The following is a 13755-nucleotide window of genomic DNA, read 5'->3' on the forward strand; positions in this document are numbered from 1 at the left end:
TTCAATTCAACAAGAAAGCTAACTGTCCTAAATATATATGCACCCAACACAGGAGAATTCAGATCCGTAAAGCAAGTTCTTAGAAACATACAAAAATTTAAGACTCCCAAGCAATAATAGTGGGAGACTTCAACACCACTGTCAATATGAGACAGATCATCGAGACAGATAATTAACAAAAATATTCAAGACCTGAACTCAGCTCTGGATCAAGTGGACCTGAGAGGTACCTATAGAACTCCTCACCAAAAGAGTAGAATATACATTCTTCTCATTGCCACATGGCACTTACTCTAAAATTTATCACATAATCTGAAGTAAAACACTCCTCAGCAAATATAAAAGAACTGAAATCATAGCAAACATTTTCTCAGACCACAGTGCAATCAAAATAGAACTCAAGATTAAGAAAATCACTCAACACACAACTACATTGACATTGAAAAACTAGATCCTGAATGACTCCTGTGAAGATAATAAAAGTAAAACAAAAATGAGAAAGTTATTTGAAACTAATAAGAGCAAAGAGACAATGTAACAGAAACTTTAGGATGCAGCTAAAGCAGTGTTAAGAGAGAAATTTATAGCATTAAAATGCCCATATCAAAAAGCTAGAAAGATCTCAAGTTAACATCACACCCAAGTTTCACAGCTAGCAGAAGGCAAGAAATAACCAAGATCAGAACTGAACTGAAGGTGATACAAAGATGAAAAACACTTCAAAAAAAAATCAATGAAACCAAGATCTGGTTTTTAAAAAATAATAATAAAATAGACTGCTAGATAGGCTAATAAAAAAGAAAAGGAAGAATCATGATTATGATTATGATTATAAACATAATCAGAAATGATAAGAGGAATATCACCACTGACCCCACAGAAATATAAACAACCATCAGAGAACACTACAAACATCTCTATGCACAAAAACTAGAAAATCTATAAGAAATTAATAAATGCTGGGCACAGTAGCTCACACTTGTAATCACAGCACTTTGGAAAGCTGAGGTGGGTGGATCATGAGGTCAGGTGTTTGAGACCAGCCTGTCCAATGTGGTGAAAGCCCATTTCTACTTAAAAAAATACAAAAATTAGCCAGGCGTGGTGGCATATGCCTGTAGTCTCAACTACTCAGGAGGCTGAGAAGAAGAGAATTGTTTGAACCTGGGAGGCAGAGGTTGCAGTGAGCTGAGATTGTGCCACTGCACTCCAGCCTGGGCAACAGAGTGAGATTCTGTCTCAAAAAAATAAATAAATAAATAACTGCCTGGACACATATACCCATACACCTGGACACATACATGAATAAATGTCTGGACACATACACCCACCCAAGACTGAATCAGGAATAAACTGAGTCTATTAATAGATCAATAATAAATTCTGAAATTGAGGCAGTAATAAATAGCCTACCAACCAAAAGTAAAAAGCCCAGGACAAGATGGATTCACAATTGAATTTTACCAGAGGTACAAATAAAAGCTGGTACCATTCTACTGAAACTATTTCAAAAAATTAAAAAGAAGGGACTCCTCTCTAACTCATTCTATGAGGCCAACATCATACTGATACCAAAACCTGGCACAGATACAACAACAACAACAACAAAAACTTTAAGTCAATGTCCTTGATGAACATCAATGCAAAGATTGTCAAACATCAATGCAAAATACTGGCAAACCAAATCCAGCAGCACATCAAAAAGCTTATCCACCATGATAAAGTAGGGTTCGTTCTCAGGATAAAAATTTGGCTCAGTATACAAAAATAAACACATGCTACTAATCACATAAACAGGACTGAAGGCAAAAAAAAAACCACATAATTGTCTCAATAGACACAGAAATGGCCTACAATAAAATTCAGCATCCCTTCATGTTAAAAACTCTCAATCAACTAGGTATTGAAGAAACATACATCAAAATAATAAGAGCTATACATGAAAAAGCCACAGCCAATATCATACTAAATGGGCAAAATCTAGAAGGATTCTTCATGAAAACTGGTCAGCAAAGTCCTAGACTTTCATTAGAAGGCTATACCTAACACTGCAAATTAAATTCTCTTTATATCAAACCAATTCACTTTTACACTGTGTTCATTTTTTTAAGACATAGCAATAAATAAAAGGCATACTCTTAGACATATTTGTGTCACACTAACAAATATAATTGGTAACTATATATTGCTATGTTAACAAAAATATTCTATTCTCTTTATAAAATTCAGAGTGTAATATCTTATTTGCAAGAATAAAAATCACATTATTAAGTATTTAAATATAGTCACATAATGGATTAATATTTCAAAGATTGTTATTTTCACACCAAATGTCATATAAACATTCAATCACAAGCAAACTATAGTGACACTGAATTCTATTTAGAAAACTTATATTTCTTTGAGAATAAGACCAAAAGACAAGAGTGAAAAAGGTGGAAAATTATATTCAAGAACTGAGGGACAACTGTAAAAGCTATAACATGTGTAACGGGAATAGCAGATGGAGGAGTAAGGAACAAGAGAAATATTTTAAGTAATAACAACTGAAAAGACACAGCCTTCAAGAAAAATAAAAGCATGCTCTTTAAAGAACCAAAGAAATGTTTGGCTCACATAAAGAAAGTTCTCGCCCAAGTTCGCAATCAGATTTATGCAAATGAAGGATTCAAGCTTGTTTAGTTCTGATTGGTCAAGATAGTTGAGCCCTTGATTGGGTGGCTTCCTAAAACCCAAACTAGAAGGCTCTGTGAGATGTTTCTTTTAAAGAGCTAGTGATGAGTTGTTTCTCACCAGTTTTTCTTGGCTTTGGTCATGAGAACTGTTCTGGCTTATGGGCGTAAATTGGGATGTTTATCCACATTTGCCTTTTTTTATGAACAAAAGACATGTAAACACTCTTCTTTCACTCCACCATGGCAGCTTTGTTCTGTAATCTCAGTTTGGATATTTCTTCTGTTAGTCACAGTGAGTCCACCTAGTCTGGAGTGCTTGGAGTCTCATTTACAGTTTAATTTCACACTAATATGTTAAGAATTTTTGATCAGCGTTCATTAAAGATATAAGTAACTTTAGTAACTTTCTTTTCTTGAATTTACTTTTTCTAGTTTTGTTATCAGAGTAATAATACTGGCTTCACAAACTGAGCTGGAATGTATTCTTCTATTTTTTGAATCATGAGTGTAATTTTTATGAAAGATAAGTACTTGTGAAAGATAAGTGTTACTTATTTTTAAGATGTTTTATAGAATTCACCATTGAAGCCATATGGGCCTGGAGTTTTCTTTGGGAAGGTTTTTTTTAATTGTTGTTGTTGTTGTTTGAGATGAGGTTTTGTTCTTGTTGCCCACGTGTCAGTGCAATGGTCGGATCTTGGCTCACTGCAACCTCCGCCTCCCGGGTTCAGTGATTCTCCTGCCTCAGCCTCCCAAGTAGCTGGGATTACAGGCATGTGCCACCAGGCCCAGCTAATTTTGTATTAGGTTCCTCCATGTTACTCAGGCTGGTCTCAAACTGCCGACTTCAGGTGATCCATCCACCTTGGCCTCCCAAAGTGCTGGGCACAGGTGTGAGCCACTGTGCCTGGCCCCTGGGGGTTTTTTTGTTTGTTTGTCTGTTTTAACTTCTCAATTTGAAATAATTTTAGATTTTTAGAGGAGCTACAAATATGGTTCAGAGAGTTTCTGTATCTTGTTCACATAGGTTTCTGTAGTCAATAATTTACACAATTACATTGCATTTATCAAAACAAAGAAAACAGCATTGATAAAATACTATTAAATAACTGTAGGATTTATTCAAATTTTACCATATTTTTCACTAACATTCATTTTGTTCTCCAGATGCAATCTAGGATACTACAGTGCATTTACTTGTCATGTCTCCTTAGTCTCTTCCAGTTTGTGACAGTTTCTTGCTCTTTCCTTGTTTTCATGATTTTGATCTTTTTGAAGAGAAATGGTGAAAGTTATGAAAACAAAGAAAAAGAGTGTTTCTTAATTTCAATTTTTATAGCTGTTCCTCAGTCTGGGTTTGTTTGATTCAACTGGGTTTTGAAGCTTTTGGAATACAACAGTGGTATCATATCATGGCAGGGGGTTAATTTTGATCATATAGTAAGAGTTGTGTTTCTCAGGTTTCTCCACTGCAAAGTTATAATTGTTTCGTTCCTATTCTCCATTGGTCGCAAGTGAGTCACTAATTTCAGTCCCTATTTAAGGGGAGAGTAATTAAGCCCCACCACTTGAAGAGGTTAAACTTCTGTGCATACCCCTAGGAAAGAGGCTGATTCCAGGGCACAGAGCAGAAACAACCTGCAGGCCCCACTTCCACAGCAGCTCACAAGATAAAACCCACTGGCTTGAAATTCTAGCCAGCTACCAGTAACAGCATTTTACCTCCTTAAGAAGGAGTTCCCAGGCAGTGGGCAGGCCACTGTCTTTGCTGTTAAAGGCATCTTAGTCATTCCAGCCCTCATGCTTTGGAGAGTGTCAGCCAACCTGGGGTAGAAGAGATCCACCGGCACAGAACAGCTGCTTTACCAAAATGAGGCCAGACTGCTGCTTTAAAGTTGTATCTGATCCTTTCTCCTCACTGGGCAGGCCTCTCAACTGAGGCCTCCAGCTACCCGCTGCCTTAGCTCTGAGATCTAAATTTCCCCTGGTACAGTGCTCCTAGAGGAAGAGGCGGGCTGCCATCTTTGCTATTTAGAGAACTTAGCCATTCAGCCTTTAGGCTTCAGAATGCGTGAGGTGACTGGGGGCTGAGGTGGACCCTCAGCACGCATAGCTGCTCCGCCAAAACATGGCCAAACTTCTTTATTAAGCAGATGCTGATCCTACTTCTCCTTACTGGGCAGAACCTCCTAACCGGGGTCTCCAGCCACTTCCTGCAGGTGCCTTTGGGTGGTAAGAGGTCCATACCACCCTGTGACAAAGCTCCCAGAGGGAGGAACAGGCTGTCATCTTTGCTGTTTTCCAGCCTTCACTGGTGACACTTCCAGGTTCTGGAAAATCCAAGGTGAATAGGGACTGGAAAGGGCCCCAAGCATACTGCAGTGGTCCTATGGAAAAGTGGCCAGAGTGCTACATGGGTGCCCATTCCCATATCTCCTCACCAGGGGTTGTCATCAAGGCCTGGGTCTCCAGCCACCCCTCACCAGAGCTATGAATCCAGTACCAACTCAGCAACTCCCTGGAGAGAGCCTTCAGGGGCAACTGAAAGCCTCTTTGCCATTGCCTCTGCAGTGGAACTGCCCTTGTCACACTCAGACTGACGAAGGATCAAAGACCCTAAGTGCCCTATCTACCCCTCCAACAAGCTTCAGTCAACCCAGGGAGAGGAGGCCAGTCTGTAGCCTATGATTCCCACATCCACCCCAACAGCTTGTCCACAGACAGGGAACCCTGAGATTGGGCACACAGTGCAAACCATCCATCTTGGGCTGACAGCACTGACAGACTGCTGACCAGAATGTGCATACCTCTGGAGTAGACCCCCAAGTAGCCAAGTAAATAACCCCCGGCAACAAACACTACTAAGTTCTTTTCTCCACTTCCTCTAAGCTGTGAAAGAAACAAAAACACCAAGATCACCCCAGGGCTGCAGTGGGCAGCCCAGGAGTACCAAGTCGTGAACTATAGCCAGCACTCAAGCAGGAGAGGAACCCACATTTTCAGAGCACTGAGAGGGAACACAGCTGCAACTGTGAGGAAGCATATGGGAGGGACACAAACAATAAAGAGTCTACCAATGGACAAATAAGCCTAAGTGTCACTGCTAAATCACATTCCAAAACTTTGATACCAAAAATACCTCACTAACATTTCCCCCTGTGAAACCAGAGACAGGAAATCAGCTTCAAATAAGGACTCATACAAAAAGCTTCAATCTGGTGGAAACATTTATAAAAGAAGGCTATTGACTGTACTCAATCTACACTGCAGTTAAAGAAACACCAACATGCAGAGATGAGAAAGAACCAACACAAGAACTCGGGTAACTCAAATGGCCGGAGTGTCATTATGTCTTCCAATGACTGCAACAGTTCTCCAACAATAGTTCTTAACCAAGCAGAACTGACTGAATTCAGAAAATGGACAGGACCAAAGGTCACCAAGATTCAGGAGGATGTCAAAACCCAATCCAAAGAAAATAAGAATCACAAGAAAGTGATACAGGAGCTGAACGACAAAATAACCAGTATAAAAAATAACCTAACAGGTCTGAAAAAGCTGAATAACTCAATATAAGAATTTCACAATGCAATCACAAGTATTAAAAGTAGAGTAAACTAACTTGAGGAATGAATCTCAGAACTTGAAGACTGGTTCTCTGAAATAAGACGGTTGGACAAAAAAAATTTATACAGAATTAAAACAAATGAACAAAACCACCAAGTATGTGATTATGCAGAGAGGACAAATCTATGAATCATTGGCTCACAGATCTGTCCAGGACTTAATATGCAGATTATAAAAATACTTTCCTCTAGCACTCTCCTCTCAGTAATGCTCCTTCAACTCTCTAATTGAGAGGATACGGTATTCTGCCTCATGACCGCATTATGGAGATCGAGAGGCTCTGTCCGGTTGCTGGGAAATCAGGGGAAAGGGGAACTATCTCATTACTGAAGGGCAAGAATGCAGTATAGTTTCTGCTGAGAGCCTGCATCTGGGAACGGGCCTTTCTCACCATTGCAGGACAAGGATAAAAGGTCTCTTACCACAATCCCCCAGGTATGGAGAGGGTGCTGCTTTGTTTTTCAGGCTGTGGAGACAAAGTTGGTGGACAGAGCTCTGCTCACAATCTGTGTAGCTCCAGTGCTCGGCAGGGAGGGTAAGGAGTCTATATTTTTTCATGCTGTTTTCCTGGAGCAGGCAAGTATAATCAGAATGGTTTTGTTCTGCTGGCTGTCCTTTTTCTGGCCCTTTGGCTGGAGACAGCAGGCTTTTCTTGGGACCTCTTTATTTTTCAGTATGTGTCTGTTTATGGTTTTGAGCTGTGGGTCTCTTTAGTGCCCATGTCGGGATATAGAGAGGGAAAAACAAACCAACCAACCCCAGGGGCTGGGTGCAGTGGCTCATGTCTATAATCCTAACACTTTGAGAGGCCAAGGCCGGCAGATCACCTGAGGTCAGGAGTTTAACACCAGCCTGACCAACATGAAGAAACCCCATCTCTACTAAAAATACAAAATTAGCCAAGCGTGGTAGGGCATGCCTGTAATCTCAGCTACTCAGGAGGCTAAGGCAGGAAAATCGCTTGAACCCAGGAGGCGGAGGCTGCGGTGAGCCGAGATTGAGTCACCGTACTCAAGCCTGGGCAACAAGGGTGAAACTCTGTCTCAAACAAACAAACAAACAAACAAACAAACAAATAAATAAATAAATAAATAACTCAGGAATCTCACTCCCAGGGGTTTTGTCTTGAGTCCTGAAATTCCTATCCAATCCAATTTATTTTCTTTGTCTTGTAATGTCTTCCATTAGTTGCTTTTTGAATTTTGCCTAGAGCTTTAAAATTATAATTAGCAGAGAATATAAAGTGAAGTCTGCATACCCAACTTGTCTGGAACCAGCCATAGTTTCTTTTTTGTTCTCTTAATCTTTTGTTTCCTCACCTGTTTATTTTCCCCAATGCCTTAAATAAAGTACCTAATTTGCTAATATTATATCAAGTATAAAGAATTAATTATAGGTAGCTCTGGATTGTGAAATTGTTAGTGGTCTAATCAGTATGCATGCAGTCTTACAGTAACTTTGAGGAGCCAGACACCATGAAGAGAGTTATAAATTCAGCACCCAGTTATACAAAGGAGTAGGCACATTTAGGTCTTGAAAAACACTAGATTAACATAAATTAAAAGCACCTAAACTATGCTTTATCTAAATTTAAAGGATGAAAAAGGTATAAATGATTTTTTTTTCCACACCAAATAAAATGATCTTAACTGATTACTATTTCGGATTGACAATCATTGGGTGTTAGCATGTGAAGTCAGTAGTTCTCCATTGTAAAACTGATGCCCTCTTTTTACTTTCTTGATGAACTGCTAAAAGACATCAATATTTTTTATGTTATTAGATTAATATATGCGTTACTGGAAAACATTCGGTTGTATCATTTTTATGTGAAACAGCTGTTCGGTATAAGTTAACTTGTTTGTAGTTTTATGTTGCGTGCTATATTACATTGTTGTAATAATTGCTTGCTGATGTTCATATTTTTGCAGTTAGTCTGGAATATTTTGTTATTATTATTACTCTTTTCTTTCTTGGTTGCTGCTAGTATACTGCTTCTTCAATGACTGCCTATTCATTTTTTACACACATCAAAGAAAAACTGACAGTAAAGAATGACTGTAATTTGTTGGTAACAGAAGAGGTTGCCAGCTTTATAATCATGCCTTATTAAGAACTGAATATTTTCAATCTATGAATCAAAACTCAGGTTTCCAACATTCGACAATTCTCTTAATACAAATATCTAAAAGAAACATTCTCATGAGAGTTGACAAATATATTTAAACTGTGTCCCTATGTTTTTCAGATAATGTACCATCTAAAGTGTTAAAATATAGAGAAATTTGTAATTCACTCATTCATTTAACAGACATTTATCATGTATTTATTATGTGACAGGTATTGTATTAGGTTTTGGGGTCATAAAGATGAATGAAATATGTTCCCTATTCTCAAGGAGTTCATACCTTATCGAGAAGGATAAATATATGAACAATTAACTCTACTAGTATACATATACACACACACACACACACACACACACATACACATAATAAATGTATGTCTATATTTTATATATATTATATAAATGTACTCATGCATGTATGCAACTATCTATAGTAAAAGCAGAATAATGTTACAAAGCCAGTAGGAATACAATCTATACAGTTCATTGATATACAGCTATAACTGTCAGACCTGTGTGCATTCATTCAATAAATATCTGTTAAATGCTTACTGAATTAACATAGATAATTTTCACTCATTTTGCTTCTTTTCATCATTGTACCCTTTATCACTGTGACCTCAAGATGTCATTCAGGCCGGGCACGGTGGCTCAAGCCTGCAATCCCAGCACTTTGGGAGGCCGAGGCGGGTGGATCATGAGGTCAAGAGATCGAGACCATCCTGGTCAACATGGTGAAACCCCATCTCTACTACAAATACAAAAAATTAGCTGGACATGGTGGCCCGTGCCTGTAATCCCAGCTACTCAGGAGGCTGAGGCAGGAGAATTGCCTGAACCCAGGAGGCAGAGGTTGCTGTGAGCCAAGATCACGCCATTGCACTCCAGCCTGGTTAACAAGAGGGAAACTCCGTCTCAGAAAAAAAAATAAAAAGATGTTATTCAAACTATTCAAGCTTTAGTTCATACTATGTTAAATAGCCTTTATCATTAGAAATAACTCTCCCATTATATGTTTTTGTGAGGACTAAACAAATTAACATATGGGAAAGCATTTTATAAACTTTAAGTTACTGTGTTAGGTAATGTAAAGAATCCTATCCTTGATTTTATGCTATTGTATGAATAAAAAGAAAGACAAAAGTAAAAATGTTCTATTATTAAATCTATGTTTTATTTCTCCCTTCTTAGTGCTCTGTTCTAGAATGCAGCTCTTGAAACAGAAGGTGAACTCATTGTGGGCAGGATACTTTGAGTCTTAGTATGTATCTTACTCGTACTCCTAAAGTGCCTCGACTTTGTGCCTGATATAGTAGGTGCTTAGAAAATGTTGTTGATGGACAACTTTGCTTTGTAATTATAAAGTTGCATCATACTGCAAAATAAACAAACACCCCTAGCCCAGCCCTTTACATATCCAATCTCCTGCCCCCTAAAAACACTGTAGGAGTTAGTAGCAGGATGAACAAGAAAGATAGCCAGTTGAAGTAAGAAACATAATTAGATTAAAGAATCTGACAGGATATAAACTCATTCTATTTAAAAAGTAAAAATGCTGTTTTTACATATTTCCTTTATTTCCTTTACCCTTCCATATTTTTCTGCTGAAAAAGGGCTTAGTATTTTCTGTGCACCATTGTATTTATTTGTGTGTGTGTGTATGTATGTAGATATAAATGTTCATTGGTTAAAATTAGACAGATATGTATAAAGATGAAAACTACGCATAGAACTATCTTTTAAGCTGAGAATAATAAGAGTCCCTACCATATAGAGTTAAGAGGACTGAATAAGTTAATATTTTATAAATACTTAGAAAAGTGCCTGATACATAGTAAGTCATTATATAAAAATGTTTGTCTATTAAATAGAATAAAATCCCACAGGCAAATAATATCCAGTATTAATATTATATATCTACACCTGTATAGTAAGGTTAGATTATTCCCTTAAGAATTTCACGGTGACAGTAAGCAAAATAAATTCTTATAATAAACCTTGTCATATATATAAAGGGAGAGTTATTACAAGGAATTGGCTCACATGATTCTGGAGGCTGAGAAGTTCCACAGCCTGCTATTTGCAAGCTAGGAAATCAATGGTGTGACTCAGTCAGAGTCAGAAGCCCTGAGAATTAGTGGAGCTGATGATAAAGATCTCAGTCTGAGGGCCTGAGAAGATGAGATGAGATGTCCTAGCTTAAGCAAGCAGGCAGTCAGCAAGTAGGGAGAATTCCTCCTTCTTCTGTCTTTTATTTTGTTCAAGCCCTCAGATGATTGCATAATGCAACACACATTGGGGAGGGCAATTCGCTTTACTGAGTTCACCCTTTCAAATGCTAATCTCATCTGGAAACAAATTCACAGACATACCTCAATATAATGTTTAATCTGGGAACCCCTTGGCCAGTCTAGTTGACACATCAAATTAACTATCATAATGGGTTTTGTTTATGGGTTTTGCTTACTATGGCTTTCTAGCTTTTAGCCATTTAAACTAGAGAGATCCTTAGAAGTCAGTCTCTTTTTTACAATTAACATTAACTTAGTCTACTCTGGATTTAATTGATCATTTTTTCCCTTTTACATTTCATTTCTCTTTGGCATTGAGAAAAATCTCTCTTGTATCCTTGTGCTGAAGGTCATCAGAGGATATTTATTTAATGTGATAGATCTGCCTAGAGGTAGAGGTCTGAACTTGATACTTGATGACCTCTAGTCCTTCCTTTCTTTTTTTTTTTAAACTTAAGGAACTCTAGTTTAATTTTTATGTCCGTACCAAGGAAATGATTCAACATTTATTGAGAGCCAATTATTTGTCACACATACTACATATTTTTATAATTAGGAAATATTTCAAACATAAAATAATTTTATACAGCAATAATATATGTTCTGCATTTTCATTTATTATTTTACTTAAACCTAACTACTATTCTATGAGGTAGGTATTGTTGTCCCTATTTTTACAAGTGGGTAATAAAATTGTTAAATAACTTGCTAGATATGAATGTTAGGGCCAGAATAAAACCTCAGTCTGCTTGACTCAGAAGCCCATACTCTTCCATATAAAAACTGGCAAAATCATATTGAGAGATCATGTTGCTTTTTTATTAACCTTCAATATGTCAGATCAAATCTGTCATCACCCTCATTTTCTTTGAGACTGTCTCATGGATAAAATGGAGACAGTTAGTGTCTTTCTTTACTCTTTTCAAGTTGTTTCTGAAATTCTCATTATTTTAAGTGCTCTCATATGTTGTGACAGCAGGTTCCTTTGTCAGCCATCCTGTTCAGAATAAATAATCTGTGCTATGCCAGCATGATTTATTATTGCTACTTCCTTTATGTTTTGAGTAATTTTATCATAAAAGGATATAAACTGTTTTAGACATGTGCAAATGCCTGAGTGACTACAGCAGTTTCCCTGGCTGTTTAGCCAACTGCCTGTGGCTGATGCTCCATTTGGTAGCAGGGAAGAGAAGATAGGAGAGCATACAAGGTTATCAAATAAGGTAGATATACTGAATCATAGCACACTTGTTGAAGAGGTGGTGCTAATTGCAAATCCCTTTTCTTGAGGACTTTGATTCCAAGTCTTTGCTATTGTGAATAGTGCCACAATAAACATACATGTGCATGCATCTTTATAGTAAAATTATTTCTAATCCTTTGGGTATACACCCAGTAATGAGATTGCTGGGTCAAATGGTATTTCTACTTCTAGATCCTTGATGAGTGGCTACATTGTCTTCCACATAGTTGAACTAAGTTACAATCCCACCAACAGTGTAAAAGCATTACTATTTCTCCACATCCTCTCTAGCATCTGTTGTTTCCTGACTTTAATGATCGCCATTCTAACTGGCATGAGATGGTATCTCATTGTGGTTTTCATTTGCATTTCCATAATGACGAGGGATGATGAGCATTTTTTCATGTTTGTTGGCTGCATAAATGTCTTCTTTTGAGAAGTGTCTGTTCATATCCTTTGCCCACTTTTTGATGGGGTTGCTTTTTCTTGTAAATTTGTTTAAATTCTTTGTAGATTCTGGATACTAGCCCTCTGTCAGATGAATAGATGGCAAAATTTTTCTCCCATTCTATAAGTTGCCTGTTCACTCTGATGATAGTTTCTTTTGCTGTGCGGAAGCTCTTTAGTTTGATTAGATCCCATTTGTTTACTTTGGCTTTTGCTGCCATTGCTTTTGGCGTTTTAGTTATGAAGTCTTTGACCATGCCTATGTTCTGAATGGTATCACCTAGGTTTTCTTCTAGGGTTTTTAAGGTTTTAGGTCTTCTGTTTAAGTCTTTAATCCATCTTGAGTTAATTTTTGTATAAGATGTAAGGAAGTTTCAGCTTTCTGCATATGGTTAGCCGTTTTCCCAACACCATTTATTAAACAAATGGGGAATCCTTTCCCCATTGCTTGCTTTTGCCAGGTTTGTCAAAGATCAGATGGTTATAGATGTGTGGTGTTATTTCTGTGGCCTTTGTTCTGTTCCATTAGTCTATAAATCTGTATTGGTACCAGTACCATGCTGTTTTGGTTACCATAGCCTTGTAGTATAGTTTGAAGTCAGGTAGTGTGATGCCTCCAGCTTTGTTCTTTTTGCTCAGAATTGTCTTGGCTATGCAGGCTCTTTTTTGGTTCTATATGATATTTAAAGTAGTTTCTTTCTAATTCTGTGAAGAAAGTCAGTGGTAGTTTGATGGGGATAACATTGAATCTACAAATTACTTTGAGCAGTATGGCCATTTTCATGATATTGAGTCTTCCTATCCCATGAGCATGGAATGTAATAACCTCATTCTTTGGGAACAATTTGTATGTTTTTTAGAAATGTACTTTTCACTACAAATCTCTAGAAATTAATGATAATTTTTTAAATGATGCTATGGTAAATCACAATTTTTTAATTATTTTTATATATATGAGCATTAAATATATCATTTGGGGACCAATTATTTTTGGTTACCCTAATAGCCCAGTAAATTAAGTTGCTGTACTCATATTCTATTATATAACTTAGATACTTAGAAACAATAGAGAGTTAATTTCAGTCTTATTTTTGCTACCATTCATATATGATTAAACTCTACATAGATGTCTCAAAAATACAATGATTTCTCCAACATCTGTTCCTTCTGATGTTTTGGAATATTACTATGTGAGAAGCATTGTTCAAAAATTTTGGGATCTCAGAGAAAACTAAGACATAATCCTTACTTTCAGGGACTCACATAAAATTATTAAGACTTCATGAGCAATATTTATTTGACTATATTTTTCAATTTACTCTTTCATTATTTTTATTTAAATTT

The 13755-nt window shown here is 37.1% G+C and overlaps 1 protein-coding gene and 1 pseudogene across 29 annotated transcripts in view; one reads left to right on the plus strand and one right to left on the minus strand.

Annotated features, from left to right (window-relative positions):
- Positions 1-13755, minus strand: part of RIMS2 (regulating synaptic membrane exocytosis 2) — a 724815-nt gene that overhangs the window by 588106 nt on the left and 122954 nt on the right. The gene's annotated exons all lie outside the window — the stretch shown is intronic.
- Positions 6566-13755, plus strand: part of LOC144579822 (mediator of RNA polymerase II transcription subunit 21 pseudogene) — a 59783-nt pseudogene continuing 52593 nt past the window's right edge.

Source organism: Callithrix jacchus, chromosome 16 (genome assembly GCF_049354715.1).
Source record: "Callithrix jacchus isolate 240 chromosome 16, calJac240_pri, whole genome shotgun sequence".
NCBI classification, from domain to species: domain Eukaryota; kingdom Metazoa; phylum Chordata; class Mammalia; order Primates; family Cebidae; genus Callithrix; species Callithrix jacchus.